The 12,149-nt window shown below is 42.9% G+C and overlaps 1 long non-coding RNA gene across 1 annotated transcript; it reads left to right on the top strand.

Annotated features, from left to right (window-relative positions):
- Positions 1-7,438: 7,438 nt before the first annotated feature.
- LOC149119600 (uncharacterized) lies at positions 7,439-11,086 on the top strand. Its single transcript, XR_016227995.1, has 3 exons — positions 7,439-8,661; positions 9,901-10,086; positions 10,507-11,086. It is a non-coding gene; the product is annotated as an uncharacterized LOC149119600 (long non-coding RNA).
- The last annotated feature ends 1,063 nt before the right edge of the window (positions 11,087-12,149 follow it).

Below are 12,149 nucleotides of genomic sequence, written 5' to 3'. Positions count from 1 at the left end.
CCACGTCTGCTATGTGGGTGCAGAGACCCAATGACTTGGGCCATCTTCCACTGCTTTCCCAGGCCATAGCAGAGAGCTGGATCAGAAGTGGAGAAGCCAGACTCGAACCAGCACTCATACGGATGCTGGCACCGCAGACGGCTGTACCTGCTATACCAGGTCCCTTAAGTTGATTTTTGTACGTGGTGAGAAGTAGGGATCTAATTTCCTTTTGCTACGTATGTATATCCACGTTTGATAGCACCATTTAATGAAAAGACTACCCTTGAGGTCAACGTTGTAGCACAGTAGATTAAGCTGTCACCTGTGACACCAGATCTCATATGGGTGCCGGTGCAAGACCTGGCTGCACCTCTTCCCATTCAGCTTCCTGCTGATGCACCCGGGAAAGCAGTGAAAGATGGCACAAGTGCTTGATCCCCTGCACCCCTGTGAGAGACATAGAGAAAGCTCCTGGCTCCTAGCTTCGGATAGGCCCAGCTCAGGCCATTGCAGCCATTTAAAGAATGAACCAACAGATAGGAGACCTCTCTCTCTCTCTCTTTCTGTCTCTCTCCTCTCTCTCCTCTCTCTCTTCCTTTCTCCAAATGTATGTTTTGACACCTTTTCAAAAATCAATTGGCTGTATGTACTTAGGTTAACGTCTTCATTCTCTATTCAGTTTCACTGACCCGCGTATCAATTTTTATGCCAGTAGCATGCTGTTTTAATGACTATAACTTTGTGTTTATTTATTTATTTATGCTCACAGTCACTTAGGCTATTCTGGGTCTTTTTTGGTCCCCTTATGAATTTTAGGATTATTTTCTATCATTATGTAAAAAAATGAACTTGGTATTTCGATGGTGATTGCATTGAATCTGTAGATTGTGTTAGGTAGTATGAGCATTTTAATAATATTAATTCTTCCAACTCGTGAACAAGGGATATCTTTTCCATTTTGTGTGTCCTTGATGATTTTGTTCATTAGTGGTTTATAATTTTCATTGTAGAAGGTTTTCACTTTTTCAATTAAATTTATTTCTAAATATTTGATTTTTTTGTAGCTGAGTGATGCTGGGGCTTATGGCACAAATAACTGTGGCCCTGGAACTGTATGATGTGGATGGGAACTTCCCCAGCTTCTGCTTGGTGGGATGACTGATGCTGGGGCTTATAATAGGAAAAGCCATAGTCCCAGTGTTAGGGGATGTGAAGAGGTCCTTGCCCAGGTCCCATGGGGTAAATACAGGGTATTCCTAGGATTGTGCACTGACAAGCAAAGACCTGGATCAGTGGAAAGCAGGTGGGATCTTTCCTAAGTGCCACAGAGTGAGGTCAGGTGATTCTGAGGAATATATACTAATTGTCACAGTTCCAGAGCTATAAGACAGGAAGGAGCTCATGCCCACATCCCAGAGGGAAAGAGTAGGCTATGCTGGGGATTATGTAAGGGAAGCCTTGGGTCTTGAGCAGTGGATTGCAGGTAGGGACCTACACCAATCCGACAGGGTGAACTGCAGCTTGCTCTGTGGAACAGAACTGCAACAGTCCCAGTCCCAGCGCTGCAGAACTCAGGTCTCACACAGTGACTGCAGGTTATACCAGGATCCCTACTCTCATTCTCCTGTTTCCACCATAGACAAACTCTCCATATAGTTGTAATACGCTCCTGATATGCCCGTATTTTTCAAGAACGTATAGTGAGGCTTGATGTCATATTTTTTTTTTAACTTTTATTTAATGAATATACGTTTCCAAAGTACGAATAATGGATTACTATGGCTTCCCCCCCATACCGTCCCTCCCACCCACAACCCTCCCATTTCCCACTCCCTCTCCCCTTCCATTCACATCAAGATTCATTTTCGATTATCTTAATATACAGAAGATCAGCTTAGTATACATTAAGTAAGAATTTCAACAGTTTGCTCCCACACAGAAACATAAAGTGAAAAATAATAGATGATTTTTTTTAATGATGATGAAATCAGATCAGACCTATTGTCATGTTTAATCCCAGTGAGAGTCAAGTTGGGAGTTGATAGTTTCTTTTCTTTTCTTTTCTTTTTTTTTTTTTTTTTTTTTTTTACAGAGGATCAGTTTAGTATGCATTAAGTAAAGATTTCAACAGTTTGCACCCCCATAGAAACACAAAGTGAAATATATTATTTGAGTACTCGTTATAGCATTAAATCTCAATGCACAGCACATTAAGGACAGAGATCCTACATGAGGAGTAAGTGCACAGTGACTCCTGTTGTTGACTTTACCAATTGACACTCCTGTCTATGGCATCAGTAATCTCCCTATGCTCCAGTCATGAGTTTCCAAGGCTATGGAAGCCCCTTGAGTTCTCCGACTCTTATCTTGTTTAGACAAGGTCATAGTCAAAGTGGAGGTTCTCTCCTCCCTTCAGAGAAAGGTACCTCCTTCTTTGAAGACCTGTTCTTTCCACTGAGATCTCACTCACAGAGATCTTTTTGCCAGAGTGTCTTGGCTTTCCATGCCTGAAATACTCTCATGGGCTTTTCAGCCAGATCTGAATGCCTTTAGGGCTGATTCTGAGGCCAGAGTGCTATTTAGGGCATCTGCCATTCTATGAGTCTGCTGAGTATCTCACTTCCCATGTTGGATCACTCTCCCCTTTATTTATTCTATCGGTTAGTGTTAGCAGGTACTAGACTTGCTTATGTGCTCCCTTTGACTCTTAGTCCTTTCATTATGATCAATTGCGAACTGAAATCGATCACTTGGACTAGTGAGATGGCATTGGTACATGCCACCTTGATGGGATTAAATTGGAGTCCCCTGGTATGTTTCTAACTCTACCATTTGGGGCAAGTCAGCTTGAGCATGTCCCAAATTATATATCTCTTCCCTCTCTTATTCCCACTCTTATGTTTAACAGGGATCACATTTCAGTTAAATTTCAACACTTAAGAATAACTGTGTATTAATTACAGAATTAAATCAGTCATATTAAGTAGAACAGACAAAAAAACTACTAAGAGGGATAATGTATTAAGTTGTTCATTAACAGTCAGGGCTATGCTGATCAAGTCACCGTTTCCCATAGTGTCCCTTTCACTTCAACAAGTTTCCTTTTTGGTGTTCAGTCAGTTGTCACCGATCAGGGAGAACATATGGTATTTGTCCCTTTGGGACTGGCTTATTTCACTCAGCATGATGTGTTCCAGATTCCTCCATTTTGTTGCAAATGACTGGATTTCGTTGTTTCTTACTGCAGTATAGTATTCTAAAGAGTACATATCCCATAATTTCTTTATCCAGTCTACCGTTGATGGGCATTTAGGTTGGTTCCAGGTCTTAGCTATTGTGAATTGTGCTGCAATAAACATTAGGCTGCAGACCGCTTTTTTGTTTGCCAATTTAAATTCCTTTGGGTAAATTCCAAGGAGTGGGATGGCTGGGTCGAACGGTAGGGTTATCTTCAGGTTTCTGAGGAATCTCCAGACTGACTTCCATAGTGGCTTGACCAGTTTGCATTCCCACCAGCAGTGGGTTAGTGTCCCTTTTTCCCCACATCCTCGCCAGCATCTGTTGTTGGTAGATTTCTGAATGTGAGCCATTCTAACCGGGGTGAGGTGGAACCTCATTGTGGTTTTGATTTGCATTTCTCTGATTGCTAATGACCTTGAACATTTTTTCATGTGCCTGTTGGCCATTTGGATTTCCTCTTTGGAAAAATGTCTATTGAGGTCCTTGGCCCATCTCTTAATTGGGTTGTTGGTTTTGTTTTTGTGGAGTTTCTTGATCTCTTTGTAGATTCTGGTTATTAACCCTTTATCTGTTGCATAGTTTGCAAATATTTTTTTCCCATTCTGTCGGTTGTCTCTTCACTCTCCTGACTGTTTCTTTTGCAGTACAGAAACTTCTCAATTTGATGCAATCCCAATAGTTAATTTTGGCTTTGACTGCCTGTGCCTCCCGGGTCTTTTCCAGAAACTCTTTGCCTGTGCCAATATCTTGAAGGGTTTCTCCAATGTTCTCTAGTAACTTGATGGTGTCAGGTCGTAGATTTAGGTCTTTAATCCATGTTGAGTGGATTTTTGTGTAAGGTGTAAGGTAGGGGTCTTGCTTCATGATTCTGCACGTGGAAATCCAATTTTCCCAGCACCATTTATTGAATAGACTGTCCTTGCTCAAGGAATTAGTTTTAGATCCTTGATCAAATATAAGTTGGCTGTAGATGTTTGGGTTGATTTCTGGTATTTCAATTCTGTTCCATTGGTCTATCCTTCTGTTTCTGTACCAGTACCATGCTGTTTTGATTACAACTGCCCTGTAGTATGTCCTGAAATCTGGTATTGTGATGCCTCCGGCTTTGTTTTTGTTGTACAAGATTGCTTTAGCTATTCGAGGTCTCTTGTGCCTCCATATAAATTTCAGCACCAATTTTTCCAGATCTGAGAAGAAGGTCTTCGGTATCTTGATTGGTATTGCATTGAATCTATAAATTGCTTTTGGGAGAATGGACATTTTGATGATATTGATTCTTCCAATCCATGAGCATGGTAGATTTTTCCATTTCTTGGTATCCTCTTCTATTTCTTTCTTTAAGGTTTTGTAATTTTCATCATAGAGATCTTTAACGTCCTTGGTTAAGTTTATTCCAAGGTATTTGATTGTTTTTGTAGCTATTGTGAATGGGATTGATCTTAGAAGTTCTTCCTCAGCCATGGCATTGTCTGTGTATACAAAGGCTGTTGATTTTTGTGCATTGATTTTATACCCTGCTACTTTGCCAAACTCTTCTATGAGTTCCAATAGTCTCTTGGTAGAGTTCTTTGGGTCCCCTAAATAAAGAATCATGTCATCTGCAAAGAGGGATAGTTTGAGTTCTTCCTTCCCAATTTGTATCCCTTTAATTTCTTTTTCTTGCCTAATAGCTCTGGCTAGAACCTCCAGAACTATATTGAATAGCAGTGGTGAGAGTGGACATCCCTGTCTGGTTCCAGATCTCAGTGGAAATGCTTCCAACTTTTCCCCATTCAATAGGATGTTGGCTGTGGGTTTTTCATAGATTGCTTTGATTGTATTGAGGAATGTTCCTTCCAAACCCAGTTTGCTTAGAGTTTTCATCATGAACGGGTGTTGTATTTTATCAAATGCTTTCTCGGCATCTATTGAGAGAATCATATGGTTTTTCTTCTGCAGTCTGTTAATGTGGTGTATCACATTGATTGTCTTGCGCACATTAAACCATCCCTGCATACCAGGGATAAATCCCACTTGGTCTGGGTGGATGATCTTTCTGATGTGTTGTTGCATTCTATTGGCGAGAATTTTATTGAGGATTTTTGCATCAATGTTCATCAGGGATATTGGTCTGTAATTCTCTTTCAGTGCTGCATCTTTTCCCGGCTTAGGAATTAAGGTGATGCTGGCTTCATAGAAAGAATTTGGGAGGATTCCCTCTTCTTCAATTGTTCTGAATAGTTTGAGAAGAATTGGAGTTAGTTCTTCTTTAAATGTCTGGTAGAATTCAGCAGTGAATCCATCTGGTCCTGGGCTTTTCTTTGTTGGGAGGGCCTTTATTACTGTTTCAATTTCTGTCTCAGTTATGGGTCTGTTTAGGTTTTCGATGTCTTCCTGGTTCAATTTAGGTAGGTTGCATGTGTCCAGGAATCTATCCATTTCTGATAGGTTTCCCTGTTTGCTGGCATACAAGTCCTTGTAGTAATTTCTGATGATTCTTTTTATTTCTGTGGTGTCTGTTGTTACATTTCCTTTTTCATCTCTGATTTTATTGATTTGGGTCTTTTCTCTTCTTTTTTTAGTTAGTTGGGCCAATGGGGTGTCAATTTTGTTTATTTTTTCAAAAAACCAGCTCCTCGTTTGGCTGATTTTTTGTAATGTTTTTCTTGATTCAATCCTGTTGATTTCTTCTCTGATTTTAATTATTTCTCTTCTCCTACTAGATTTGGGTCTGGTTTGCTGTAGGTTTTCTAGATCCTTGAGGTGAATAGAAAGCTCATCTATTTGGTGCCTTTCCAATTTCTTGATGTAGGCACCTATTGATATAAACTTTCCTCTTAACACTGCTTTTGCTGCGTCCCATAAGTTTTGGTATGTTGTGCTGTTATCCTCATTTACTTCCAGAAAGTTTTTGATTTCTCTTTTGATTTCTTCTATGACCCATTGTTCATTCAGGAGCATGTTGTTCAATCTCCATGTGTTTGCGTATGCTCTAGGGATTCCTGAGTTGTTCATTTCCAACTTCATTCCTTTGTGGTCTGAGAAGCTGCATGGTATGATTCTAATTCTTTTGAATTTGCTGAGACTTGCTTTATGGCCTAGTATGTGGTCAATCCTAGAGAAGGTTCCATGTACTGCTGAGAAGAATGTATAATCTTTAGCTGTAGGATTGAAAGTTCTGTATATATCTGTTAGATCCATTTGGGCTATAGTGTCGTTTAAATCTACTGTATCCTTGTTGATCTTCTGTCCTATTGATCTGTCTATTTCTGAGAGTGGAGTATTGAAGTCCCCCAGTACTATTGTATTGGGGTCTAAGTCTCCCTTTAAGTCCGTTAACAAATCTTTTAGATAAACCGGTGCCCTGTAGTTAGGTGCATATACATTGATAATTGTTATATCTTCCTGTTGAATTGATCCCTTAATCATTATGTAGTGTCCCTCTTTGTCTCTCTTAATGGTTTTTGTGGTAAAGTTTATGGTGTCTGATATTAAGATGGCTACGCCTGCTCTTTTTTCATTTCTGTTGGCATGGTATATCTTTTTCCAGCCTTTCACTTTCAGTCTGTATGGATCTTTGTTGGAAAGATGTGTTTCTTGTAAGCAGCAAATAGATGGGTTTTGTTTTTTAACCCAATCAGCCAAACGGTGTCTTTTAACTGGACAGTTCAGGCCATTCACGTTCAATGTGACTAATGATAAGTGGTAACTTTGCCCTGCCATTTGCCAAAGATAAGTTCTAATATATGCTTTGAATTCCCTGTGATCTTTTGCTGTGAGCTTTCCTTCCTTGGTTTCCTTCCTTTACCTTCTTTCATATTGATGACCGTGTTTCTTTGTTTCTGTGTGTAACACATCTTTAAGCATCTTTTGCAGGGCTGGACGCGTGGCAACAAATTCTTTCAATTTCTGTTTGTTATGAAAAGTCTTTATTTCACCTTCATTCACAAATGATAGCTTTGCAGGATATAATATTCTGGGCTGGCAGTTGTTCTCTCTTAGTACCTGGGCTATATCTTGCCATTCCCTCCTAGCTTGTAGAGTTTCTGATGAGAAGTCAGCTGTGAGTCTGATTGGAGATCCTCTGAGAGTAATCTGACGTTTCTCTCTTGCACATTTTAGGATCTTTTCTTTATGTTTCACTGTGGAGAGTTTAATTACAATGTGCCGTGGTGAGGGTCTCTTTTGGTCATGTTTATTAGGGGTTCTGTGAGCTTCCTGTACTAGGATTTCTCTGTCCTTCTCCAAACCTGGGAAATTTTCTGCTAATATCTCACTAAAAAGGCCTTCTAATCCTTTCTCCCTCTCCATGCCTTCAGGAACTCCTAGAACCCGAATGTTGGGTTTTTTAATAGTATCCTGAAGATTCCCGACAATATGTTTTAGATTCCTAATTTCCTCTTCTTTTCTTTGGTCTGACTGTATCCTTTGCTGTTCTCTGTCTTCTAAGTCCGATATTCTCTCTTCTGCTTCTCCCATTCTGTTTGTAAGGCTCTCTATTGCGTTTTTCATTTGATCTATTGAATTCTTCACTTCAGTCACTATCCCAGTTTCCTGTTGTACTAGTTGTTTCGTTTCATTTTGATTCCTCCTTAATATTTCATTTTCACGAGAGAGATTTTCTATCTTGTCCATTAAGGATTTCTGTAGTTCAAGAATTTGTTTTTGAGAACTTCTTAATGTTCTTATCAATTTTTTGAGATCTGCTTCTTGCATTTCTTCTATGTCATCATTCTCATAATCTTGAATTGGGGTGTCTTTTTCATTTGAGGGCTTCATGGTGACTTCCTTGTTTTTATTACCTTGGTTTTTGCGTTTGTTATTTGTCATATTGGAGATATTTGGTTTCTTCACTGTGGTGCTTTTTCTTGTTATACTATGACTCTAGATTAAGTGGACTATCTGTTTTTGATGGAGCCTTAGGGCTTGAGATGGGTGTGGCCTGAGAGCTCTGTTTGGTGTGCCAAAGGTGACACTCCCAGGTTAGGCGTGGTAAACCTCTCTCTCTCTCTCTCTCTCTCTCTTTTTTTTTTTTGATTCAACAGGGAAGTTATTCTGCACAGCTGAACAAAGTTGGAGGTAGTTAGCAGGCAAATGATATACCCACAGGAGCCAGAGATCAGAAGCTCTTTCCCAAGGACCACACAGGGAATCTGTTCGGCCCTTAGAGTGGGCTCAAATTCTCCTTCAGTCTCCCACTGGGTTGCCAAAGTTACGGAATTGTAGCGTCTCTGGAGAGTGCTCACGTGAATTCCGTGAGTTCTCTCCCCCACCGTCTCTTTTTTCACAGTCTCAGTTCAGTAGCACCATAAATTTACTAAGTCCTAATCTCCTGTTAATTCGCCCCACCCAGAGTCAGGTTTTACTGCTAGGCTCAGGGCCGGTGCAGACCTGAGGTCGCTCTGCTTATGACGTATGTCCAAGGTGGCGCCTGCTCTTTGTCTTGCTCGCCCTTGAGAGGTGAGCGGAGAGAGAGAAACCCGTGTCCATACCAGTCACCTTTTTTTTTTTTTTCCCTCTCTCTCTCTTCCAGTTAGCTTGGTGAAGTCCCCCCCGCCCCGGGGGTCGTTCCCTCTAGTCTCCTCTCTCCGCTTGCCTGCCGGTGTCTCGGGTTATTGAGGTTCGGCTCACCTCGCGTTCCAGCGCTGGTGTGTTGAGTCTGCCGCTGATGTCCCGAACTGTGGGCTCCCACGCTCTCCACGCAGGTCTGCTCCCCTTCCAGCGCCGATGTGTGGACTCGGAGCCCTGGACTTCCCAAGTCTCCCCGCTGTTGCACTCCCCTTCGAGCACTTGCGCACAGCTCAGTCCCGCGGCTCGGCTTCCGCGGCTCCGTCCCGCGGCTCGGTCCTGTGGTTCGGCTTTCGCGCGCGGTGGGCGACCTTGTTCTCCCAGTAGGTCCTCCGATTCACGCCCACTGGATCCAGAAGAGTTTTGTCTGCAATATTTTCCTGGTTCTTTTTTCTGAGGCTACCGTAACTCCCCTTTTATTAAACTAAATTTTCCCGGACTATCGGTGCGCGCCCTCACTATTCCGCCATCTTGGCTCCGCCCCCGCTTGATGTCATATTTTTTAATGTCCTTTTCTTTGTCAGAAGTTCAATTTTTAGTTTCTTTTCCAGATGGTAATATTCACTTTACAGATCTAGCTGTGTTTATATCTAATATATATGTTTTATTACATATATAACATATATGTTTTTTGGATGTCTATATCATTTATCATTCAGCTTTTACTCAGCATAATGTTTCTCAGTCCAGTAACATTACATGGCTACTATTTGCTTTAGGAATTGAAGTATTTTTTTTTATCTAACTGGGCCTGTTTTGTATCATGAAAGACCAGTCTCAGAGTGTCAGGGTCAAGGACAAGGGACTCTTTCGGGATAAGAAATAACTGGTGGTGAACTCGGTAATTGGCTTGTTGAGCACCCCCAAACCCTCTCTGGCATACCTTTCTTTGTGACACACACTGGAAAGCTAAAAAACTCTATTGTGCCTCAGAAACAAGAGAAAGCATGCAATTTAGGCTCTGCTATTCAGGTGTGTGTGTGTGTGTGTGTGTGTGTGCACCTTCTTTTGGGTGAGGAGGGGAGTAGCAAGAAGAGACACTCCATTCTCGTTCTGCCGCTGAGAATCTGTTGGGACAGACTGGTTCTGGAACAACAGAGCAAATGACAGCTTCCATGTTTTGTTTTTCAGGACTGCATCAAGGATATCAAGCTCCCAAGAGCCAGCAGCTGTGGTGGCAGAGGCCTACTCCCAGTATTCGGGCTAAAGGGGCTGTGATCCTGAGTCCAGCTGTCAGGAGAGAAACATCCTGATTTTCCAGCTGATGGTGGAAGAGGGCACCTTCTTCCGAGCGTGAGAGTTTTTCTGGTTGTTCAGGTAGTCACTCCTGAGCCTAGCCGTTTCTCCTTCAACCCGTCCGCTGATTCTGTAAACACCTTATTCCCTATGTGAAAGCCATGTCTTTGTAAAATAGCTGGAGTAATTTCTGTTCTGTGCAAGTGAAATCTCACTGATAAACACGCTGATAAAAGGAAGTCCTTCCTATATGAACAGCTCGTTCTTTGGAGGGGCCCTCATTAATGCATGTCAGGTACACAGTCTCTTTTTACAGCCCACAAGTCCCAGACTAGTGACCAAATGAAAGGAATCTATTATATGTTGGGAGTGCAACTCCTTTTCCAGGGCAATTAGAACCCCTTATCCTCAATGGAATTTGCTTTTAGTTACTTGCTACATCTCCCCTCTCAGAATAAATTAACCTAATGAAGAAATGTCTGGTTCTTTTTTTTCCCCCAGGATCCTGACAGCAAAGGCTTAGGTCCAAAAAGGGAGGAGATGAGGCAAGAAGAGTGGGATTGGAAGAATGTCTTTAGCAGGCCACCCGAAAGAGTCAGCCTGTTGAGCCTGTTCATGGTGACCAAGGTGGCCTGCTCACTAGCCCCTCCTCCCTGCTTTATGTATTCTCTCACCTCCCGCCTGTATCCTGTCAATCGGAAAACGCGGGGACCAGTGTTCTGGCACAGAAGTTTAAGCCACTGCTTGAGATGGCGGCATTCCCATATGGGGGATTTGAGTCCTGGCTTCTCCACTTCAGGTCCAGCTCCCCGCTAATGCACCCAGGAAAGCAGCACAAGATGGCACATGTATTTGGGCCCCTTCCACCTATGTGGGAAACCCGGATGGAGTTCCATGCTCCTGGCTTGGGCCTGGCCCAGCTGTGACTGTTGCAGCCACTTAGGAAATGAACCAGTGGATGGAAGTTCATGTGCGCACTCTCTTGTGCTCACTCATGCTCTCGCTCTGTCACTCTGCCCTTCAAATAAACGAATACATCTTTGAAAATAAACCAGAAATAAACTGATTCCATATCTGAAAACTGGGTCCCTCCTGCCTTTTTTTTTTTTTTCAAAAGTGGATTTGAGAAGCTTTAAAAGGCTTCTTCGTTGTGTATAAAAAACTTGCGGCCGGCGCCGCGGCTCAACAGGCTAATCCTCTGCCAGCGCCAGCACACCGGGTTCTAGTCCCGGTCGGGGCGCCGGATTCTGTCCCGGTTGCCCCTCTTCCAGGCCAGCTCTCTGCTGTGGCCCGGGAGTGCAGTGGAGGATGGCCCAAGTGCTTGGGCCCTGCACCCCATGGGAGACCAGGAGAAGCACCTGGCTCCTGCCTTCGGATCAGCGCTGTGCGCTGGCCACAGCGCGCCGGCCGTGGCGGCCATTGGAGGGTGAACCAACGGCAAAGGAAGACCTTTCTCTCTGTCTCTCTCTCTCTCACTGTCCACTATGCCTGTCAAAAAAAAAAAACTTGCATGTTCATTCTTCACCAACATTTAAATAACTGAATACAAACACTTAAAGGTCAAGGCATTTTTGAAGGATTTATTTGTTTATTTGAAAAGCAGTTAGAGAGAGAGAATCTCCCATCCGCTGGTTCACATCCCAAATGGCCTCAAAGTCTGCTGGGTTGGGACTAGGTTGAGGCCAGGAGCCTGCAGTTCCATCCACTCTCCTAGGTGAGTGGGCATTCTGGTATGCAATGCTGGTGTGGCAGGCAGCTGCTTAACCCACTGTACCACAACATTGGCTTTATGAAGGTAAAAACATTATCAAGGGTGAAAGTCCCTGAACTCCCTGTTAGCCCACAAAATTCTCAAACATTTAAAAAACATTGGTGTTGGGAACTGAACATTTGTGTTCAGCCTAAATCCATATATCAGGGGCCCTCACTTTGGCATAATGAGTTAGGCCTCCACCTGCAGTTTTGGCATCCCATATGGGCACTGGTTCAAGTCCTGGCTGCTCCTCTTCCAATCCAGCTCTCTGCTTATAGCCTGGGAAAGCAGTAGAAGATGGCCCAAGTCCTTGGGCCCCTGCATCTGCGTGGGAGACCTGGAAGAAGCTCCTGGCTCTTGGCTTTGGCCTGGTCATTGCAGCCATCTGTAG

Source organism: Oryctolagus cuniculus, chromosome X, assembly GCF_051225735.1.
Source record: "Oryctolagus cuniculus isolate XC-2025 breed Fujian yellow rabbit chromosome X, ASM5122573v1, whole genome shotgun sequence".
NCBI lineage: Eukaryota > Metazoa > Chordata > Mammalia > Lagomorpha > Leporidae > Oryctolagus > Oryctolagus cuniculus.
This window is presented reverse-complemented; position numbering and strand designations above follow the sequence as displayed.